The sequence below is a fragment of the Ranitomeya imitator genome, chromosome 7 (assembly GCF_032444005.1).
Source record: "Ranitomeya imitator isolate aRanImi1 chromosome 7, aRanImi1.pri, whole genome shotgun sequence".
Classification (NCBI taxonomy): domain Eukaryota; kingdom Metazoa; phylum Chordata; class Amphibia; order Anura; family Dendrobatidae; genus Ranitomeya; species Ranitomeya imitator.
Window position 1 is genome coordinate 173,010,111 of NC_091288.1, and position 20,798 is coordinate 173,030,908.

At 39.7% G+C, this 20,798-nt stretch overlaps 1 long non-coding RNA gene across 1 annotated transcript in view; it reads right to left on the reverse strand.

The window, feature by feature from the left end:
* Positions 1-962: 962 nt before the first annotated feature.
* Positions 963-20,798, reverse strand: part of LOC138645050 (uncharacterized) — a 132,219-nt gene continuing 112,383 nt past the window's right edge. The window contains exon 2 of the long non-coding RNA XR_011314702.1: positions 963-2,099. This is a non-coding gene — a long non-coding RNA (uncharacterized lncRNA). The remainder of the gene's footprint in view (positions 2,100-20,798) is intronic.

The window sequence follows — 20,798 nt, forward strand, 5'->3', positions numbered from 1 at the left end:
CCAGGAAACTAATTGCTTGAAATTGGATCTCAGAGAGACCTCCATCCCGTAGGGAAACTCTTGGTTGAAAAAGTGGTTATTCCAAAAGAAAAAGTACATAATTTGACAAATTTTGGTCTCCTTGGGTGGGGGGAGGCCCATAACCATTAATTATTGTTTAATGTTGTGCTAAAGTGTCTTAATAGATACTCTGCACATCTGGTTAGCTGGTCCTGACAAAAGTGTGAAAAGACATGTAGGTGTTTTGGACTTTATATTCCTGTGTGTGCTCTAATTTGGGTTCTGGTCGAGTACGACTGGTGTTTTAAAGGGTGGGTTGCTTGTTGGGTGGGGGAGAGTTGGGGTTCAAGCGTTATGATTTGGATATCCTGTTTATCCTTTCTGTATAATGTTTTAAAATCAATAAAAATTGCCTAGATTTTAAAAAATAAAATAAATAGGAATTCTATAAAGGTTTTCGGGTAGCTATCACTGTTTTCATATGTTTATGTGCCATCTAAAACTGTTTTTGGAATAATGTTGTGAAACTCATTTCTCTGATGGATATGTAGCAAAGCTAGGAGTTAAAATATATAAAAGCCCCTTCACATCCCCCCCACACCACTGTTTGGGAGCCTCCTGTGTACACTGTGAAATGTCAGCAAGCTGCTACTCAGTGGTTGAGGCGGGGTTACATGAATTAACCTGACAGCTCTGCAAGAAAGCTGTAGTCCTGTGATGATAATCTCCTGCTGATAAAATGCTGATTGCATTGAAACTACAACACACAGCCGAATATGTGACAAATCCTTGGAATCAGGGTCTCCTGTCTTACAGTGGGTATGGAAAGTATTCAGACCCCTTTAAATTTTTCACTCTTTGTTTCATTGCAGCCATTTGGTAAATTCAAAAAAGTTCATTTTTTCTCACTAATGTACGCTCTGCACCCCAGCTTGACTGAAAAAAAAAAAACAGAAATGTAGTAATTTTTGCAAATTTATTAAAAAAGAAAAAATGAAATATCACATGGTCATGTGATACAGATAACATAGATCATGAATTCCTTTATATGATGTGAAATGTTGCTGTTTGTTTTAATGATGGTTACTTTGGAAAAAATGTCTGGAAGGGAGACATGGCAAAAGCTTCTATATCTCCAGCTCTATAGGTAAACTGGGTTATTCCTAGCTTCATAAAATAGGTATTGTCAGATAGTGCTTGTAAATACAAGAAAGTTTGTAATTTACTGCTTTCTTTACAGCTCGCTACCTTGGAGACCGACCACTGCTGCTATAGACAGCAGAACATGAGTAGAGTTAACAAGCTCTTTTCTAGAGAGTTTGTAAGCACTGTTTTCATGATCACCGAAGTGTGCTATTACCTCCTAATCACGGCCAGATTACATTGCTGCTTACAAACAAGACAGCGGCAGTGGTCGGTCTCCTGGGCAACAACAAGTAAAATAAAAAAAGTTAATATCTCAAGAACAGCTGCAAATTGTAATAAGCTGCAAATGCCAAAAGTGCTTGTCTTTACAAGAACTAACAACAAACATCCATGAAAATTAACATAACCCTTTAAAATGTCATGTTACTTTGTTTTACAACATTTTTTCCTTAAAAAGGGTTTTTCCTTATTTCGGTCTTTTGAGCAATAAAACTAAATTTGTTCTAGTTCACACTTAGAATGTAATGTCAAATAGTATAACCAATTCTAGCCAAACATTCAGCAAGAAAATAAGAAAAAACAGAAGCAAGCAGAGTGTGCCAATGTAGAGATCAAAGGGTTAAAACATCCCACACTCATCTCTCCCTTAACCTCTTTGGCAAAAAGACTGTCGGTGTTGGCACATCTCTTTTTCGATATTTTGGGCTTGCCAGAAATAAAGCAAGGAAGCAACTGTGGTAGTTTAAATAGGCTTTCCGAAGAATAACATCCCGGCTATCTCTTGATGTTCCACGGAGGGTCCAGAGACTCAGAAGAACACTGCAAGAACAATAAGGATTTTTAGGGGCATTATGGTAGTGTAATGGAAACACATCTGCCCCCAAAAGTCCCTCATTTTCCCTGCGGTATACAGCTATGAAGAACGAGGTCGACATTGGCAGTTCATGGTTCAACTAAAAAAAGAGAAAGGGGTATGGTTAGTAAAGTAATGCAACAAAAATGTGTCTCCCGCAACAGACAACATAATAAAAGACACTGAAATAATAACTTGCCATATAAGATGAAGACAAACTTTTTTCATATATAAGACATCATGAGGGATAAGAATATGGAAAATGAAAAACTGAATTTCACCCATTAAAATGTGTTTTGTGCATTTTGTTCTTCTAGGTGGTGCATTTGGAGACCTTGAGCGCGGAGAATGAAGATCAATGATTACCGTTGACCTAATAATAGGCTTCTTCATAAGGAATAAATTAATTAAAAATCAATACTGAAAGAAGAAGCAAACTACTAATTTAATCCATCCAAGCACTGTAACATTAGTAGCCAATGGTTCAATAGTGGGCACAACCTCATAGGGTGCAGAAGTGATAAACATGGGGGTACAATAAAATCAGCGACAATTCTTCATAGTTTCCTGCTAGTTCATTAGATTTTCCCCGTGTAATGAACTCTATAGTCTGTACTAGGAGTAATATCGGAGGTTGGTGTGTAGATGACTATTATTGACTCACTCTACTAATATTTTATACGTATTGTGGTCTAGATGAATAAAATCGAAGATTTGACATCCACCCCTTAAGAATATACATTTTATGAACACTACTTAGAAAAGACCTGTCTTGTATCCTGACGTGTTCCTTTAAGTAAATTGTATTCCCAATGAAATAACAGTTCTGCAACAGATTTTATTAAAGAGGTTGTCCACCACTAGGACAACCCCTTCTCAATCTGAATGTTTGCCTCTTAAGATAAGAACACCTATAGTCGACTCATGTTCAAACTCGTTTCTGGGCCTCACGAGAGGTTGTTACGTCACACGAGCTAGAGTTACTGTCCTGCCTTCAGACATATAAGTAAGCAAAAGGAAGTCAGAGTCCCATGGACATGAGTCCCAGGAATGCCGGCGGCAACATCGCCGGAACGGTGACAGCAAGGGAAAGGAGTATAAGTGCTTTAATGGGGGAAAACATTCAGATTGAGAAGGGGTTGTCCTAGAAGTGGAAGGAAGTTTGTCACCCTCAAAATACATACTAAACTACCTTTATAGTGACACAGGGAACTTCGCCTCTGCACTAGTACATATTAGTAGTACAGAGCCTGAGAAAATGTCTTTTATTTTAAATCCAAACGTGGGGCCTTCAGTCCACCCTTGATGTGGCCAATGGCTCGGTGCACTTTCATTCCCCCCACAATTTGCATTTTAGGGATTTTCCCTGCTTCTGATTGACAGAGCTAACTTGCACAGAGTAAGCAGTGGCTGAACTCAACCCTTGATTTTGCGCGTGCGCACAGACACTGCCTGAGCCTCTGTCATCCTTCACATTATGTTAGTACAGTGTGTATGGGAGTTTTCTCCTCACTGGCTCCTCCCTGAGGTCGCCGGTTCCAACTGATACACAGAAGTGTGTAGTGATTGGTGGCCATAAGGAAGAGCCAGGAGAAGGTGTCCAGCCATGTACACATAGTGCCTGTGTTGGCATGCCTACAGTGTGGGCTCAGGCAGTGTCCTGCCAAGCGCTGGTTCAGAGCTGTCACCGACTGCTCCTGCTGGCGAATCTGCGGATTCATTTGAGCTCGCATCAAAAGGCGGGAATGCCAACATCATGTTGATTGACAGACGGTTCCCCACAGTTAGGCAGCAGGGAGCCAGCTGTTAATCAGCACAACATTGTCAGTTACACCTTGTGGACAGAGCAAAACGGAAGAGAAGGTGAGGTCACCGTATGCTGCAGAATCACAGGCAGGAGCGGTCCATGACCGATCTTAGCCGGCAGAGGTCAGCACCAGAAGAACAGACAGGTAGATAGCAAATACCTGTAAGTTCTTAGGCCTACAAGAAAAAAAAATAGTCCCAGATAACCCCTTCAAATGACCAAATATACAGAGCAATACACTACTTACCCTAAAAGCTGAGATGACAGATCTGTTCAATGTGCCCATAATTATAACAACTGTTAATGTAAATGGCCAAATTATAGAGACGCTACATAGGAATTAAAGGATCATTGAAGGGATCGATATAAGAGTAAAAAGAATAATTTTGTTTATTATCTACTTAAAGTAATGTTTACTAAGCTATGTAAGGGTACTTGAGAAAGAAATGCTATGGATTAATCATGCTGAACATCACGCTGCTGAAGTATGCTCCAAAAATGTGCCTTTTCAGTAAAAAATGTGTGCATAGAATATAAACCATGCATTGTAAAAAAAAAATCCATCGCAACAAAATGCTGAAAGCAACTTTGGGACTGGAGGAATGTGCAATAAAACACCACATGATTTCAGCACAACAGAGATGTTTTCTCCTACAAGTTATTTGGACCTGGGCCGCTGCCAGCTGTCTACATACATCAATGACAAAGTACCCGCATATTGGTGGCAACCAGTTGCCTGAAGATACAGTGTCACAGGTATGCAGAACGAAGGAACACATTGCACCAAATTCGGGTTAACCACATCCTACTGCTCTGGAAGAAATCCCTGAACTTCAAACGTAAGGATATGCTACAACATGAGGCCAATATATACACCAGAACTAAATACTGGCAAGGAATTCACAGTCATTAATTTCCACTGACTGATGCAGACATCTATGTGCAAACAAGCCCAACAAGAGAGAAATTTTAGAAATAGAAGCTCACAACGGCCATATTTTCCATAATTCCTCATAGATTGTATCACAGTCACATCTCGTCATAATAGAATGAGTAAACTTTCACCTTTTTCCCTTCAGCACATAACTTTTGTTGAGCACTACTGTAGTGATGAGCAAACGTGCTTTGATAATGCGTTAGTTAGCACACGAGCATGCTCGGATGAACGACTTTGGCGTGCTCGAAAAATATGTTCAAGCCCCAGCAACTGCATGTTTCACAGCTGTTAGACAATCCATGAATGTGTTGCTGCTGTTGAGACATGCAGTCGCGGGGACTCACACATTTTTCGAGCGTGACGAAGACACTCGGGTAGCACCTGAACATGCTCGGATAACACCTTATCCCAGCACGCTCGCTCATCGCTATTGAATGCCATAATAAAAAAGTGGCATGGGAAATAGTTTTCATTGCATTAAAAAAAAATTTGCACGAGTTTTCCATAAAGCTCATTAACCCCTTCCTGACGGGCTATTTTCTGTTTTTCCCTCCCCTTTGTGCAAGGGCAAAAAAAAAGTGCAATTCCACAATTGTTTTTTGGATTTTTTTTATTTACCATGTTCACTATATGGTAAAACTGACCTGGCAATAAGATTATCCAGGTCGGTATGAGTACACCGATACCAAACATGTACAATTTACTTTCTTTTTTTTTAGATGGTGAAAAAAAAATTTGGAAAATTGGAAAAGAAAATTTTTTTGTACCTGTCACCATTTTCCAAGACCCATATAGTTTTCATTTTTCGGGATATGGAGCTGTGTGAGGGCGTTTTTTCTTTTGTGGCTTGAGACCCTTAGCAGCCTGAGAATACCAGCACCCAGCTGTCTGCTTTAGCAAGGCTGGTTGTCAAAAATGTTTTTTTTTTTAATTATTTAAATAAAAAAACAGCGCGGGGACCCCTCTATTGTTGATAACCAACCTAGCTTATGCTGACAGCTGAGGGTTGCAGCCACCAGCTGTCAGTTTTGCCTGGCTGGTTATCAAAAATACAGGGGAACCATGCTGTTTTTTTTAATTTATTTAGAGTGCAAGCACTGGCTGATGAATACTCCCATCACCCGCCGCCTGCTCTCACTGTTATTAGCAGCAGCAGGTGTAGGCTGATGGGAGTAGTCCTCTCAGCTAACGTCAGTGATCGGAGATAAACGTTTTACCTCCTATGACAGCTGCGGGCTCATGCTGTCATTTAACAGAATGGGAACCGCGGCTGTCTGCCCTGCGGTAATGATTTTACCGCCAATCAGAAGCAAGGTTTGCCGTAATGTCATTCACATGACCCCGTGGCAAACACTGGATATTCGGGCCCCCCCATCCAAGTGAATGGGATTCAGGTTCAGGTCTGGATACTGTACTGGTACCCGAACGCAAACTTATTCCAAACCTGAACATCCAGGGGTCCGCCCATTTCTACTCAGGATCATAAAGTTGTAAGTGGTTGTAAGTTTAGTGGTTGAAAGTGATAAGTATGTGCCATAATAATATTAATAAATATACTATTTTTTTTATTTCTAAAGTGCCAACAAGTTCCACAACACTTTACAATTCAGCAGATGCAGAGCCTTTGTCAACTTTAATAGATCAATGCAACTGTATTTTGGGCTACTAAGAATCAAAGTAGTAGTTCAATACTGACCACCACGCTCTCTAGTTTCCTACTGAAGCATATAGACATTAATAAGTCGGTCCCCCACTCATGACACCCCCATGTGCCTGAGCAAAAAGAGAAGTTGTAAGAGCACATTACATGTATAGCCTTTGAAATGTATAACCATCATGAAATGTTGCATATTCTCTACAGTCGTCTCTTGTAAAACATGGAAGATGGTCCTAATCATTGCAAATTTTATGTGCATTACTGCACATGTATTTTGTTACATTATCTTAAATGTTAACATTTAATCATTACCAGATAAGAAAACATGTTGAAATAGTTTTCCATTAGTCTGAAATAATCATTTTAGTCCTATAAATATAACCAGAGTTTGAACATTTGTATTTTATAGTTGCACCATAACCTCACAAGAGAACTTGTACTGTAATGGTTTTACTTATTCTACCCAGAAATTCTCTTTTGCGATGTTCCGGACTACCATTTCTTTAGAGGCAATCTGTCATTAAGATTAGCCCTCCTAAGCCGTCTACATGGACATGTAGGTCATAGGAAGCTGAATAAAATGATGATACCTTAATATCTGTAATCCGATGTCTTATTCCAGAGTAATCCATGTTTTTCTTATATGTAAATGAGCTGCTCAGGACTATGGACCGGACACTGATCTCCCTGAGAATTTGCTTTCAGTGCTTATTTTTAATAAGAGGGCATAACCTGTGTGAGACATGTAACCAACAGAACAGTAGAACTAAACTTTGTCTCATTACAAGCACATTTTTGCAGCTCTCTGGGCTCTGCTGTATTGCGACAATATTGAATCACTGACCGCATTTGAGATGGAAGCTGAAGCTGAGAGGAACCTGCAGATGTGTCCACAAGGCCACGTTCATATGTTCAGTATTATACATCAGTATTTGTATGTCAAAACCAAGAGTGGAACAATTCCTATCTTGCAACTGTGTTCTCTAAGAAAGCAAACGTAACATCAATTGATCTTCAGGGTACCATTGAAGGAATAAAAGAATCCACACTATCCATAAACAGAGAGATGGTGAGAGAAGACAGCTAATTTATATCTCCTGGTCCACATGAATTACGTCCTAGGGTATTGCAAGAGTTAACAAAACCAAAAAGAAATGTGTACTACCGAGAGGTGACTATAAACAAAAACCAAAACTAATATAACCCCTAAAAAACGATATTAGCAATATTAAAAATGGAATAGTGAAAAAACACAAAATTGTGAGGTACTAATAGGGAGCAAAAGGGAATAAGTAACGGGTAGGTTAGTAAATAATATATATAATAATATATTAACCTATAGGGCCTAACAGCGAGGTTGGCGCCCTAGATGAGAGACATGGCGCCCCTGCTCCTCAACGGCTGTCCTAAGTTTCCCTATTGCCCCCTACCTAATAATAATAATTATTTTTATTTATATAGCGCCAACAAATTCCGCAGCACTTTACAATAAGCGGGGACATGTACAGACAATAAATGCCATACCTAATGATATATATATATATATATATATATATATATACACATATATACACACACACACACACACACACACACATACATATATACAGATTCACTAAAAACCCGACCAAATGGATCAAGTATCTGTGAGTCTATACTCTAGATACTAGTATATCTCGTAGAGCTATATGTTCTAGGTTCAGTAACCACTACAGGACTAATCTGGCGCTTGTCATTATTTGATATAGAGCCTAATAATGTATTAATGATAGGGAAATGTCTAATCAATGGGTCGGTTGGAAAGAATAAGAGTAGGAGGGGTTATGTCAAGTTTATTATCCCTCTGTATATCCTGATTCTACATAACACCTTCAAACATTCAGCGCGCCCAATACATTGAAGGAACATCATCAGAATCAGATCGTTAAAGTATCAAAGTGCTAGAAGGAATGCTATGGTTTGTAGCAATAATGTTGTCAAAAGTCCATAGGTATATCATGTAATGAAACAACCTGAGTTATTGGACAATCCCAATGCTCAAAAATAGCCAGCCAAGCCAATACTGTTTGTGATGCATATCAAAATGCTACCATGCATGAGTTGGATTAGAGATTCATAATAGTAATGTAACAACCAATTGGCATGAATATAAATGTGCTATTGTGGTTACAATCATATTATAGTAAGTAGCAGTAGCATTAGTGGAAATCTATAGGTATATATCATGAAATACCTCCAAAGCAAGCTGTACCAAAAATGATTATAATAAACCTCACAAATATGAGATGAGTTCATGGTAATAGCATTCGGAAGCATTGCAACAAATGGCTCAATTAGATGTAAAGAACTGCAGCCTCTATATAGAGAGATCTACATATCTGTAAGTGTCCCTTGTCCACTGTTATGCTACTGCTGCAAGGATGGTGAGCGCACTGCAAAGTATGTCCTACGAGGAACGGGTAAAAGATCTCGGAATGTTTCACTTGAAAAAAAAGAAGGCTAAAAGGAGACTTAATAGCGATCTGCAAATATCTGAAGGGATGTCATCATCCTTATTCTCATTTACACATGGAAACATGAGAAGCAATGGAATGAAACTGAAAGGGAGAAGATACAGATTAAATATTAGAAATTGACAGTGAGGGTGATCAATGAGTGGAACCAGCTGCCACGAGAGGTGGTGAGTTCTCCTTCAATGGAAGTATTTAACAGGGGCTGGACAGACATCTGTCTAAGATGGTTTAGTGAATCCTTCATTGAGCAGGAGGCTGGACATGATGACCCTGGAGGTCACTTCCAACTCTAACATTTTAGGGTTCTATTATCCATAAGGAGAATCATCTGTAGCAAGGCTCATAAATGGGTAGATATTTGTTGTGAATTCCGCTCTTGGGCTCCCTCCGGTGGTTGTTTGTGGCATTTTTTTGAGTTCTGCTCCTTGGCTCCCTCCTGTGGTTTTGAGTGGTATGGCTGCTTCTTGGAGTTCGCTTCAGCAGCTGTTTTCACTGATCGTCTTTCTGGCTCGGCTATATTAGTCTGGCCTTATCCCTCATTCTATGCCAGTTGTCAATTGTTCCTGCCTGGAGTCATTGCTCTTAGGACTTTCCTGACACTCTGACCAGTTCATCAAAGCTAAGTCCTTGCTTGTCCTTTTGCGGTTCTCTTGTTGTGGACTTGTTGTTCAGCACTTTCTTTGTTTTTGTTCATTTGTCCAGCTTTTCAGTATGGATCTATTCAGATAAGCTGGAAGCTCTGGGCAGCAGAGTTTGCCCTCCACACCTTTAGTCAGGTGTGGAGATTTTTGCATTTCTCTGCGGTGGACTTTTTCTAATTTTTATTACTGACCGCACAGCGTTCAGTCCTGTACTCTTTTCTATCTAGCTAGAAGTGGCCTCCTGTGCTAAATCTTGTTTCATACTACGTATGTCATTTCCTTCTCCTCTCACAGTCATTATTTGTGGGGGGCTAATCTATCCTTTGGGGATTTTCTCTGAGGCAAGATAGTTTTCCTGCTTCTATCTTTAGGGGTAGTTAGCTCTTAGGCTGTGACGAGATGCCTAGGCAGAGTTAGGAGCATTCCACGGCTGCTTCTAGTGTTGTGTTGAGCTTGGGGACTGCGGTCAGTATAGTTGCCACCTGCTCAGAGCTAGACGCATGTCGCTCCTTAATCACCAGATCATAACAGATATTGGCTTTTAAGATTACTACTTTCAATAGGTGGCGACGCCCCTTTTATGTATAATAATCTCCGGAGGCAGTTTTTTATGCAGATCCATGTCCAGCCCATAGTTCTTAACAGTTCATTTACATATAAGAAAAAAGGCGGATTTCTCAAGAATAAGGCATAGGATTGCAGATATCAAGGCATCATTTTATTTAGCTTCCTATGACCTACATGCCCATATCAACAGCTTAAGAGGGTTGATCTTACTGCATATTCCCTTTAAGACATAATTTCAATGTCCAGAAAGTAAAACGGTTTATAATTATCTCCACCAGTGATGACCCCACTATATATTATTCTGCTGCCAGCTACCCAGGGCGTTAGTGCTACAATGGTCTAAAACAAAAAAAAATTCTTTTACGTCCATATTTCTTCCAAAGAATCACAGTAGGTTTTCTAAGTAAAACATGTCAAGCATGCAACAAGAATAAATAAATGTTTCAATGACAGTAGTTGAAAATAAAATACATGACTGTATCAGTAAATCACATCTCACAAGCCGGTGTCTCCTGAGGTTTTATTTTGATGAGAAGTATTTCTGCTAAATAATACTGTGCATGTTAAGAACTTGTTAATGGACAATGCTCAGAATATTCCAAGAACTGTTTTATAACTCAGCTGTGATCCCTGAACTTGTTTCTGCTTTAGTTAAATATGAGGTTTATCTGAACATTACATTGACGGAGCTTCATGTTTGCTGTTGTTCTTAACAGTACATTTTTAATTCTGATTACACAGTTCTGTTCTTATAAAAGTAAAATATGGACGTAGGTTGTATAAACGTTATTTAAAAAAAAGTGCTAAAAAATATTCAGAGTAATTGCCATGGTATATAATGTCCTGATGCATCAACTTTTTAAGAAATCACAAGTTTAACCCCATCGTAACCTTGCAATTTTCCATTTTTAGGATTTTGCCCCTAGAGTATAATATGGGTTGGCTGGGTGAGCGGTCAAAGGGTACCAGTTCTCTTTTAGAGACTAGAAACCTAATATAGAGAAATTTATAGCTCCAAAAAATTGACACGTCACTCCTTAAGTAGATATGGTGCACAGACAAGGGTCGCCAGTCCCAATATATAAATAATTACAAAAATCCGGCACTCAAAAAGGAATTTCTTATTCAATATTTTATTAAATCATCCCAGTATATTTCACTGTAACGTTTCGGTCTTTATGACCTTCATCAGACAGATAAAATAACTGCGTTATTCACAGTTCTCATATTTATCTGTCTGATGAAGGTCAAAAAGACCGAAACGTTACAGTGAAATATACTGGGATGATTTAATAAAATATTGAATAAGAAATTCCTTTTTGAGTGCCGGATTTTTGTAATTCTAGAGAAATTTATAGACCAGGCAATGCTACTTGTGAAAAAGGTATACAAATTTGTTCTCCACCAAGCAAAACAAAGGAGGTTCTTTAGTCCCACCTATTACAGGTAGCCAACCCTATAAATCAATTTGTTACACGATGTAAGATATTTGGCCAAACTAGTGTTCTTCCAAAGGACAGACAGCCCTTGTGGGTTCTACTTCTCATTAGTGCACAGTATTCTCTATACTTCTGATGAATGCCTCTCATTAGAGTTGATCAAAAAGGTCTGTAGGACGTTCACAAGATTGGTAGTCTACAGTCATTGCCCTGCAAACATCCTACTAACTGCTAGCATCCCCAGCAGCTGTTCTGGTTAGTAGACCCTGCACAACTTCGTACATTTGTCATCCTGCAATGTAATGACATCATGGAGTGCCTACTAGTAAGTAGACGAGTCAGGTCATTTGCAGGAAGAAAGAGGCTCGCATGTCCACTGGACAAGGGTTCTTCAACTCTATTTCTCACCCATCCAACAGTACCCTACTCTGCATGACCAGGGAGTATTGCCGTATCCATAGGCATCTCCGTGCCAGGGTGGTCTTATCTACACAAAGAAAAACAGTAACCACAAGACCTAGATAAAACCAAATACCATCAAAATGTACATCCTTTCCGCTTTTTCTAGCAATTCTATTGCCTTGGTGACTGTAGTGTAAAGCTTTCTATAGGTGTAGGAAATCCTAGCAACGGTTGTCCATGTGCATGGTGCTTTGATGAGAGAAGAACTTTTAAAATTGTAGAATTTGGAACAGCAAATTTTGTTCACTGTATCTCATTACCAATCCTTTGAGTAAGGTGGGCCTGATTATTATATTTTATCATCAGGAGAACAGGTGGCATGAATATGCTGCTCATGAAGAGCTAATATGGGTCTAAATGGCATTTTAGTTGTAAAAAAAAAAAGTTATCTGCCATCTAGGTAACAGGAAAAAAAGATATATGGGTGATCTTTAGGGTAATTATCCTCCTGAGGTAGGGTAGTTGACAAGCTCTTTACACAATAGGTTTTTTTGTGAGTATGCAATCTGGTAAATTCATAGATGTACAATGGATCCATTATAGTAGATGCACCTTTTCACATGTCCCAATTGTAGACCATTTGTACTCGAAAAAAATGGAGACACGTCCTACTTTCATCCATGTTGTGGATCGCATGAGCCAATGACAGTCAATGGATCCATGAAAAGAAAAAATTAAAACAGACAGAACGCGGATATAATCCAACCAAAAATGGGTCCAACATAAAGAAAAAGAACAAGTACTAATTATCACATAGGGGAATGAAATTTGACTTGTGAAAAGCAGACTTACCTGAGGACAAAATATCCTTCCTGGTTCCATTGATCATTAGAGGAACATCTAGTAAATGTCATTGTATCTGCCTCTTCCACCTCTGGATTTAGGGCATTCAACAACTTAACTAATCGTATCTCTAGCCCTGCAATATGCTATTCTAAACCAATACACTAATGCAAAGCGACGTCCCTCCAGCTCAACTATCTTAAGCACTCAACTATGTGTTTTTCTTTTCGTCAAGCAGAATGTTAAGAATTTGTCTAAAATTAGTCATGAATTTTAAATTCTTTTCACAGTCCAAAAGCATTAGCTAAAATGGAATTTTTAGTTGAAGTACAGTATATATTCCCCGGCATTCGTCTCTTCCTAACAGCAGGGATATCACAGTTAAATATTAAACAAAGATTAAGCAATAATGTATGTGACTGCTCATATGTGGGAAGCTGCAGTTATCAGCAGACTGAATTATGGCAGTCATTTATTCAATACAATTAATTGGATATGTTTCTGCAAAAAAAGTATTTCAAATATTTTAATTCTTCTTTTGATCTTTTTTTTTCTTTTAAAAGTGCATGTTTGGGTGCAGAGATACATAACAGACCGGTTCATTTTTCAACCCGCCAAACTAATGATACTGCTATTTCACTTAACCCCCTAGAATATATTGGAATGGACCCAGAGCAAGAATGCTTACATGTACTGTATGTCACAATGGCTTATCCATGAGGACAGCAGAGTAAGACTGTTAGACTCCTGCTACATCAACATTTAACAATCACCTGTCAGCTCTCCAGACTGATTTTGTTAATATTTCTATCCCCCGTGAAATTGCAAAACTTGAGAACCTTAGAACACGGCATTATGTCCTTCCTCTGCTATTCCTCCTGAAAATGTTTGAAATTTCGACAACTATTTGGTAGCCTTACACATATCTATAGTGTCTCTACACAAAACTAGACAGGGGCAGTGTGTCATTGATGAGGGGAATGGTAACAATCAAAGTATTCATATATTTCCGGGAGGAATAGTGCAATGCATAGATCGAAGAAAAGATGCTCCAAAATTTAAAGTGAACCCATCACCAGGTTTTCCCATATAAAGTATGGCCACCACACTAGAATGCTGTTAAAAAAAAGTCCATAATACCCCCAGCTGATCACGGAAAATATTTTATTATACTCACCTATGAGGCGGTCCAGTCTGATGGCCGTCACTGGTCTTGATCAAGCGCCTTCTTTCTTCCTTCATATCACTGTCTTCCTTCGTGAATATGACATAGGATGCATCACCCACACAGGGTTCTCCATCATGCTCCTGTGCAAGTGCACTTCTTTCTGCCCTGCCGAAGGCAAAGCACAGTAGTGTAGTTTGCACGGGCCACAAAAGGCCAAAGACCACCAATGATCTGGACTAGAAGCCGGTGTATGCGCACTACAGTACTTTGTTCTGCCCTCCGCAGGGCAGAGAGAAGTGTGTCTGTGCAGCAGTGTGACAGAGGGACAATATGTTGGTGACGTAGGATGCGTCATCGACATGAAGCAGGGAAGGAGGATGGCGATTGTGGGAAGAGAGGAGAAACAGGATCAAGACCCGATACGCCCATCAGGCCCAACAGCGCCGTCAAAAATCTCTTTTTTGGGAACTTTTTATAGCATACTGTAAAAAAGGCCTTAAAGGTGCTGGTCATGCTTTATATGGGGAAAGCTTGGTGACAGGCTCCTTTTAATAAGGAATTAAATAAATTACTAAAACAGACATGTTAGGTGTTGTCCCACAATCACAACTAACTAATTACAGAATAGGTAATAGATGGGGTTCGACAGAGATAGATGTTGTGATAATCATTGGGATCCCTAGCAAGTAAGCCAGCGGTGGGACACCCCGTAGAGACACTTATCACCTACCAAGTGGATATGTGATCAGATGAGATTGTGGGACAGCGCCTTCAGAAGAATTGGTAGGTCCGCTTCAAGGTCCGCTACTTTTCACAAGTGTTAGACTAATCTACGGATATTTTCTTAAAGTGAACCTGTCAGCGGGATTGTGCTTAGTAACCCACACAGTGTCAGGTCGGCGCTATTATACTGATTAAAATGATACCTTGGATGATGAAATCCGTCTTCTGGTTGTTGTTTAATCTGTATTTGCAGTTTTCATAAATGAGATTCTCATGCCCCGGGGCGGACTGTGGGGTGGACTGTGGGGGGTCTTCATGTGGTGCTCTGCTTACATATTCATCAGTATGGCTTATGACAGGTCACTGATCTCTCACTGACCTGCCCGCTATTTTACATCCTGCATATCTTATTGTTTGAAAAAAAAAAATAATTTACATTCCTCATGTAGGCGCCAGCGCTGTAGCATGATATGATCTATAATATCCATATTTTCATTTGATTTTGTCACAAATTTCTTGAGGGAAAAAAAACAAAATGGCGCCAGCAGCCGCGCCCGTACTTTAGCATCATTCAGAACACAATAGATGATACTGTACAGGCACCACCACTGGCACTATTTTGCTAGAGAAAAAAAAATTGGATCCATTAAAATGGCGCCAGCCTAGTAGCATCTATCGGCGATATGATAGATGCTACTGCGCAGGTGTCACTGACGCCATCTTGATGGAGTCCATTTTTTTTCTCTTACAAAATGGTGCCGGGGTGCGGCACCTGCGCAGTTGCGTCTATTGCATTCCAAATGATGCTACTGTGCAGGCGCGGCCTCCGGCCATTTTTTCCTCAAGACATTTCTATGACAAAATCAAATGAAAATATGGATATTATAGATCGTATCATGCTACAGCGCTGGCGCCTACATGAGGATTGTAATTTTTTTTTTCAAACAATAAGATATGCAGGATGTAAAATAGGGGGCAGGCCAGTGAGAGATCAGTGACCTGTCATTAGCATTACTGATGCTTATGTAAGCAGAGCACCACATGAAGGGCTGCCCCATGGCACAAGAATCTCATTTATGAAAACTGCAAATACAGATTAAACAACCACAAGACTGATTTCATCAACCAAGGTATAAATTTAATCAGTATAACAGCACCAACCTGACACTGTGTGTGGGTTACTGACAGGTTCGCTTTGACCTTCAACATAACTTGTTGGATTATTTCTAAGGGTGCTTTCACATTTTGCTTTCCTGCACATTCATAGGTTCAGTCGGGGTTTGCGTCCGAACATATGGGCCAACGGGGCCACACACAAAAATGGTGCTTGCAGTGTGAAAGCGCGCACTGACATGCATCATTTTCGAGCGTATATGCCTACTGGAGGTAGACACTCAGACGTAGTAGAGTTATAATTAGTGGTGAGCGAGTGTACCCGTTGCTCGGGTTTTCCCGAGCACGCTCGGGTGATCTCCGGGTATTTCTTAGTGGTTGGAGATTAAGTTTTCATCGCCGCAGCTGAATGATTTACAGCTACTAGACAGCTTGATTACATGTGAGGATTCCCTAGCAACCAGGCAACCTCCACATGTACTCAGGCTGGCTACTAGCTGTAAATCATTCAGCTGAGGAGATGAAAACTTAATCTCCGAACACTAACAAATACTCGGAGACCACCCAAACGTGCTCAGGAAAACCCGAGCAACGAGTACACTCGCTCATCACTACTTATAATCTATGGCCCTGTCGGCGTGTATATCCAAACCGTTTTGTGGGGATTTTCAGACGCAAGTCCCGATCGGGCCCATGAACATACAGAAAAGCGCAATGTGAAAGCACTCCCATATATGTCTCTTCCAATTTCTGCTCTAACCTTTACTTGTATCAATACCATATCTTAAGGGAATATGCCATCTGACTCATGTTGCCGAAATCTTGGACAGCATGAATCCCTGCTTGACTGCGCACTTGCATCTAGGTATATAATTCTCAGATCTTTCAGGGAAAATATAGTTAGGACATACAACCAGGGACCAAAGCTGGAGACAAGTCCCTGGACAGCTCTTCCTAGTGCTGCGAGATGTGATTGACAGGTCTCTTCTGTGTGTGTACATAGGAGAGACCCGTCAGTCACCTGCAGCAGCGTTTCAGAACGTAGAATACCTGGCTGCAATCTTCCAGGCACGCTCAAATTCATGCTGCTCATTGTTTGGGCAGCATGAATCAGATGACAGATTCCCTTTAATATGCACTATATTTTACTTCTAATAAATATCCAGTCTCGGCTCCATCAGCCATCCCTCTCTTGGTTGTGGGCTGTATCTCGTATCATGACTAATCCTCAATCAAGTGAATTGTGCTGTAATATTAAAACACTCCTCATTGGTAAGAGAGCTACCATTTCTAGAAAAAAAAGCAGACCTTTACTTCTAACCCCGGACAACTTGATTAATGTTTTAATAATAATTACTAGCTCATTACTTTGGAAGATCATGCAATATTACAATTTAATAATACATAACGTAGACGTAGAGACGATCCCGCTCCCATTTTAGTTATTCTGTGTCTTACAATAGGCCGTATTCATGCTTAGAATACTAGAAGATATTATTTAAAGTGAAAGAAACTGTTGGCAAAATAACTCCTGTCCAAACCTTGTATAGACGAGTAGTCACAGATTTCTAAACCCATACCTAAATATTATGGCTACTCTCTGTATAAAACACTACTGCGCTCACCGTGAGATCAATCATTCCTAATTGGACACGATATAAATATATTTGTACATCCTGAAGGAGTCAGTATTTCCATTGCTTTATTTCAGGAGATTTAGTCATTGGCAAAAATCTTCTACCGGCAGCATCTGCAAAGGCTACACCATAAGTGATGATGAGAAATGGCAACACAGTGATTATAAACAAAAAAGATGGATTCTTTAAAAATATATTTTAAAAAAAATGTCAAATCATTAGACCAATGGGATTTCAGAATGATAGGTTTAACAGTAATGGCCATTTTATTTCACACTTTGACCTGGTAAGCAGGGACGTAACTCTACAGGGTCTACATTAGTACAGGTCCTTCTCAAAAAATTAGCATATAGTGTTACATTTCATTATTTACCATAATGTAATGATTACAATTAAAGTTTCATATATTATAGATTCATTATCCACCAACTGAAATTTGTCAGGTCTTTTATGGTTTTAATACTGATGATTTTGGCATACAACTCCTGATAACCCAAAAAACCTGTCTCAATAAATTAGCATATCAAGAAAAGGTTCTCTAAACGACCTATTACCCTAATCTTCTGAATCAACTAATTAACTCTAAACACATGCAAAAGATACCTGAGGCTTTTATAAACTCCCTGCCTGGTTCATTACTCAAAACCCCCATCATGGGTAAGACTAGCGACCTGACAGATGTCAAGAAGGCCATCATTGACACCCTCAAGCAAGAGGGTAAGACCCAGAAAGAAATTTCTCAACAAATAGGCTGTTCCCAGAGTGCTGTATCAAGGCACCTCAATGGTAAGTCTGTTGGAAGGAAACAATGTGGCAGAAAACGCTGTACAACGAGAAGAGGAGACCGGACCCTGAGGAAGATTGTGGAGAAGGACCGATTCCAGACCTTGGGGAACCTGAGGAAGCAGTGGACTGAGTCTGGTGTGGAAACATCCAGAGCCACCGTGCACAGGCGTGTGCAGGAAATGGGCTACAGGTGCCGCATTCCCCAGGTAAAGCCACTTTTGAACCATAAACAGCGGCAGAGGCGCCTGACCTGGGCTACAGAGAAGCAGCACTGGACTGTTGCTAAGTGGTCCCAAGTACTTTTTTCTGATGAAAGCAAATTTTGCATGTCATTCGGAAATCAAGGTGCCAGAGTCTGGAGGAAGACTGGGGAGAAGGACATGCCAAAATGCCTGAAGTCCAGTGTCATGTACCCACAGTCAGTGATGGTGTGGGGTGCCATGTCAGCTGCTGGTGTTGGTCCACTGTGTTTCATCAAGGGCAGAGTCAATGCAGCTAGCTATCAGGAGATTTTGGAGCACTTCATGCTTCCATCGGCTGAAATGCTTTATGGAGATGAAGATTTCATTTTTCAGCACGACCTGGCACCTGCTCACAGTGCCAAAACCACTGGTAAATGGTTTACTGACCATGGTATTACTGTGCTCAATTGGCCTGCCAACTCTCCTGACCTGAACCCCATAGAGAACCTGTGGGATATTGTGAAGAGAAAGTTGAGAGACGCAAGACCCAACACTCTGGATGAGCTTAAGGCCGCTATTGAAGCATCCTGGGCCTCCATAACATCTCAGCAGTGTCACAGGCTGATTGCCTCCATGCCACGCCGCATTGAAGCAGTCATTTCTGCCAAAGGATTCCCGACCAAGTATTGAGTGCATAACTGAACATTATTATTTGTTGGTTTTTTTGTTTGTTATTAAATAACACTTTTATTTGATTGGATGGGTGAAATATGCTAATTTATTGAGACAGGTTTTTTGGGTTATCAGGAGTTGTATGCCAAAATCATCAGTATTGAAACAATAAAAGACCTGACAAATTTCAGTTGGTGGATAATGAATCTATAATATATGAAAGTTTAATTGTAATCATTACATTATGGTAAATAATGAAATTTAACACTATATGCTAATTTTTTGAGAAGGACCTGTATTTCTCTATATTCCAAAGTGAAGAACCTCCTACGCAAACAAATGAAATAAAAGTTTCTCCAAAGGTATTATCAGAAATTGTGCTGCTGATTAAAAGAGTAACAAGAGGACTTACAAGCACCCCCCCTTGGAATATGGCACACTGTCCTGGACTACAAGAACCACAGGTTGATCACCTATCATTTAGTTCCCTCAAGGACTGCATGAGATCATTACCACTAATGAACGATGCCTGATAGTTGGGGGACCCTAGTTTAGAATTTTCTTGGTTACATCTCTGCAAGTAAGTATCACATATGCTTTTTTCCAATGCTTTGTGTACTTGGGCATCATTACATGCAAAATGGTCTTTAAAAGGGAACCGATCAGTAGGACCAACCTCAAGCTATCAATATGGGCATGCAGGTCATAGAAAGTTGAATAAAATGATGTCTTGATATATGCGATCGGATGCCTTTTTCCTGAGAAATATACATTTTTCTAAATATGTAAATAAGCTGTTAAGATCTATGGGCCGGACATAGATCTCCCCGAGAATCTGCCTCCAGAGCTTAGTTTAAAGTAAAGGAGGCGTTGCCAGCGTGAGACAAGTAATCACCGACAGTCTGCTCTCCTGATCTACATATCACACATTTTCATTTATAATAATCTCTGGAGGCAGATTCTCAGAGAGATCCATGTCTGACCCATAGATCTAAACAGCTTATTTACATATTTAAAAAAAATTGTGTATTTCTCTGGAATAAGGCATTGGGTCGCAGATATCAAGGTATCATTTTATTCAACTTTCTATGACCTACATGCCCATATAGACTGCTTAGGAGGGTTGATCCTACTGACAGATTCCCTTTAATGGCAGGGAAAGCTAGTCACATACAGGATTCATTTGCTATGGTTCTTTCGGTCAAGAATGTTTCTTTTATCACACATGTATTTTTACACATGTAAAACCATTTTAAACAATGGGAACATTTATTAAGAAAAATTATAGTTCATGGGGTCAAAAAGTTAAAGGATTTGTCTCATTAACAAGCACGCTTTCTGCTTTGTAGCATAGAGATGTTATAGAGGGGTGGAAGTGGGCTAAGAATTTCTTTTAGAAGACAAAACTCTCTTGTAGATCCAACATGTCTACACTTTACATGGAAGCATGTTCCGTTGTTTGCATTTAAAAAAACTTAGGTTTTGAGTCAAACAAGAAACTGATCAAGGTGAATGGGAAAACTCTAAATCTTTTCTTTACATTTTCCATTATATTTGAATCCATTCTATGTTTTGGCTTAAAAAAAAAGTGCATAAAAAAGTGACAAAAACTCGATTTGTAATTCAAGCCTCATAGAATTCTAGCCAGACATGACTTCCATTTGGGATAACAAATGATCGAGAGTGCTAAAGACCCGTGCAATAACATTGAG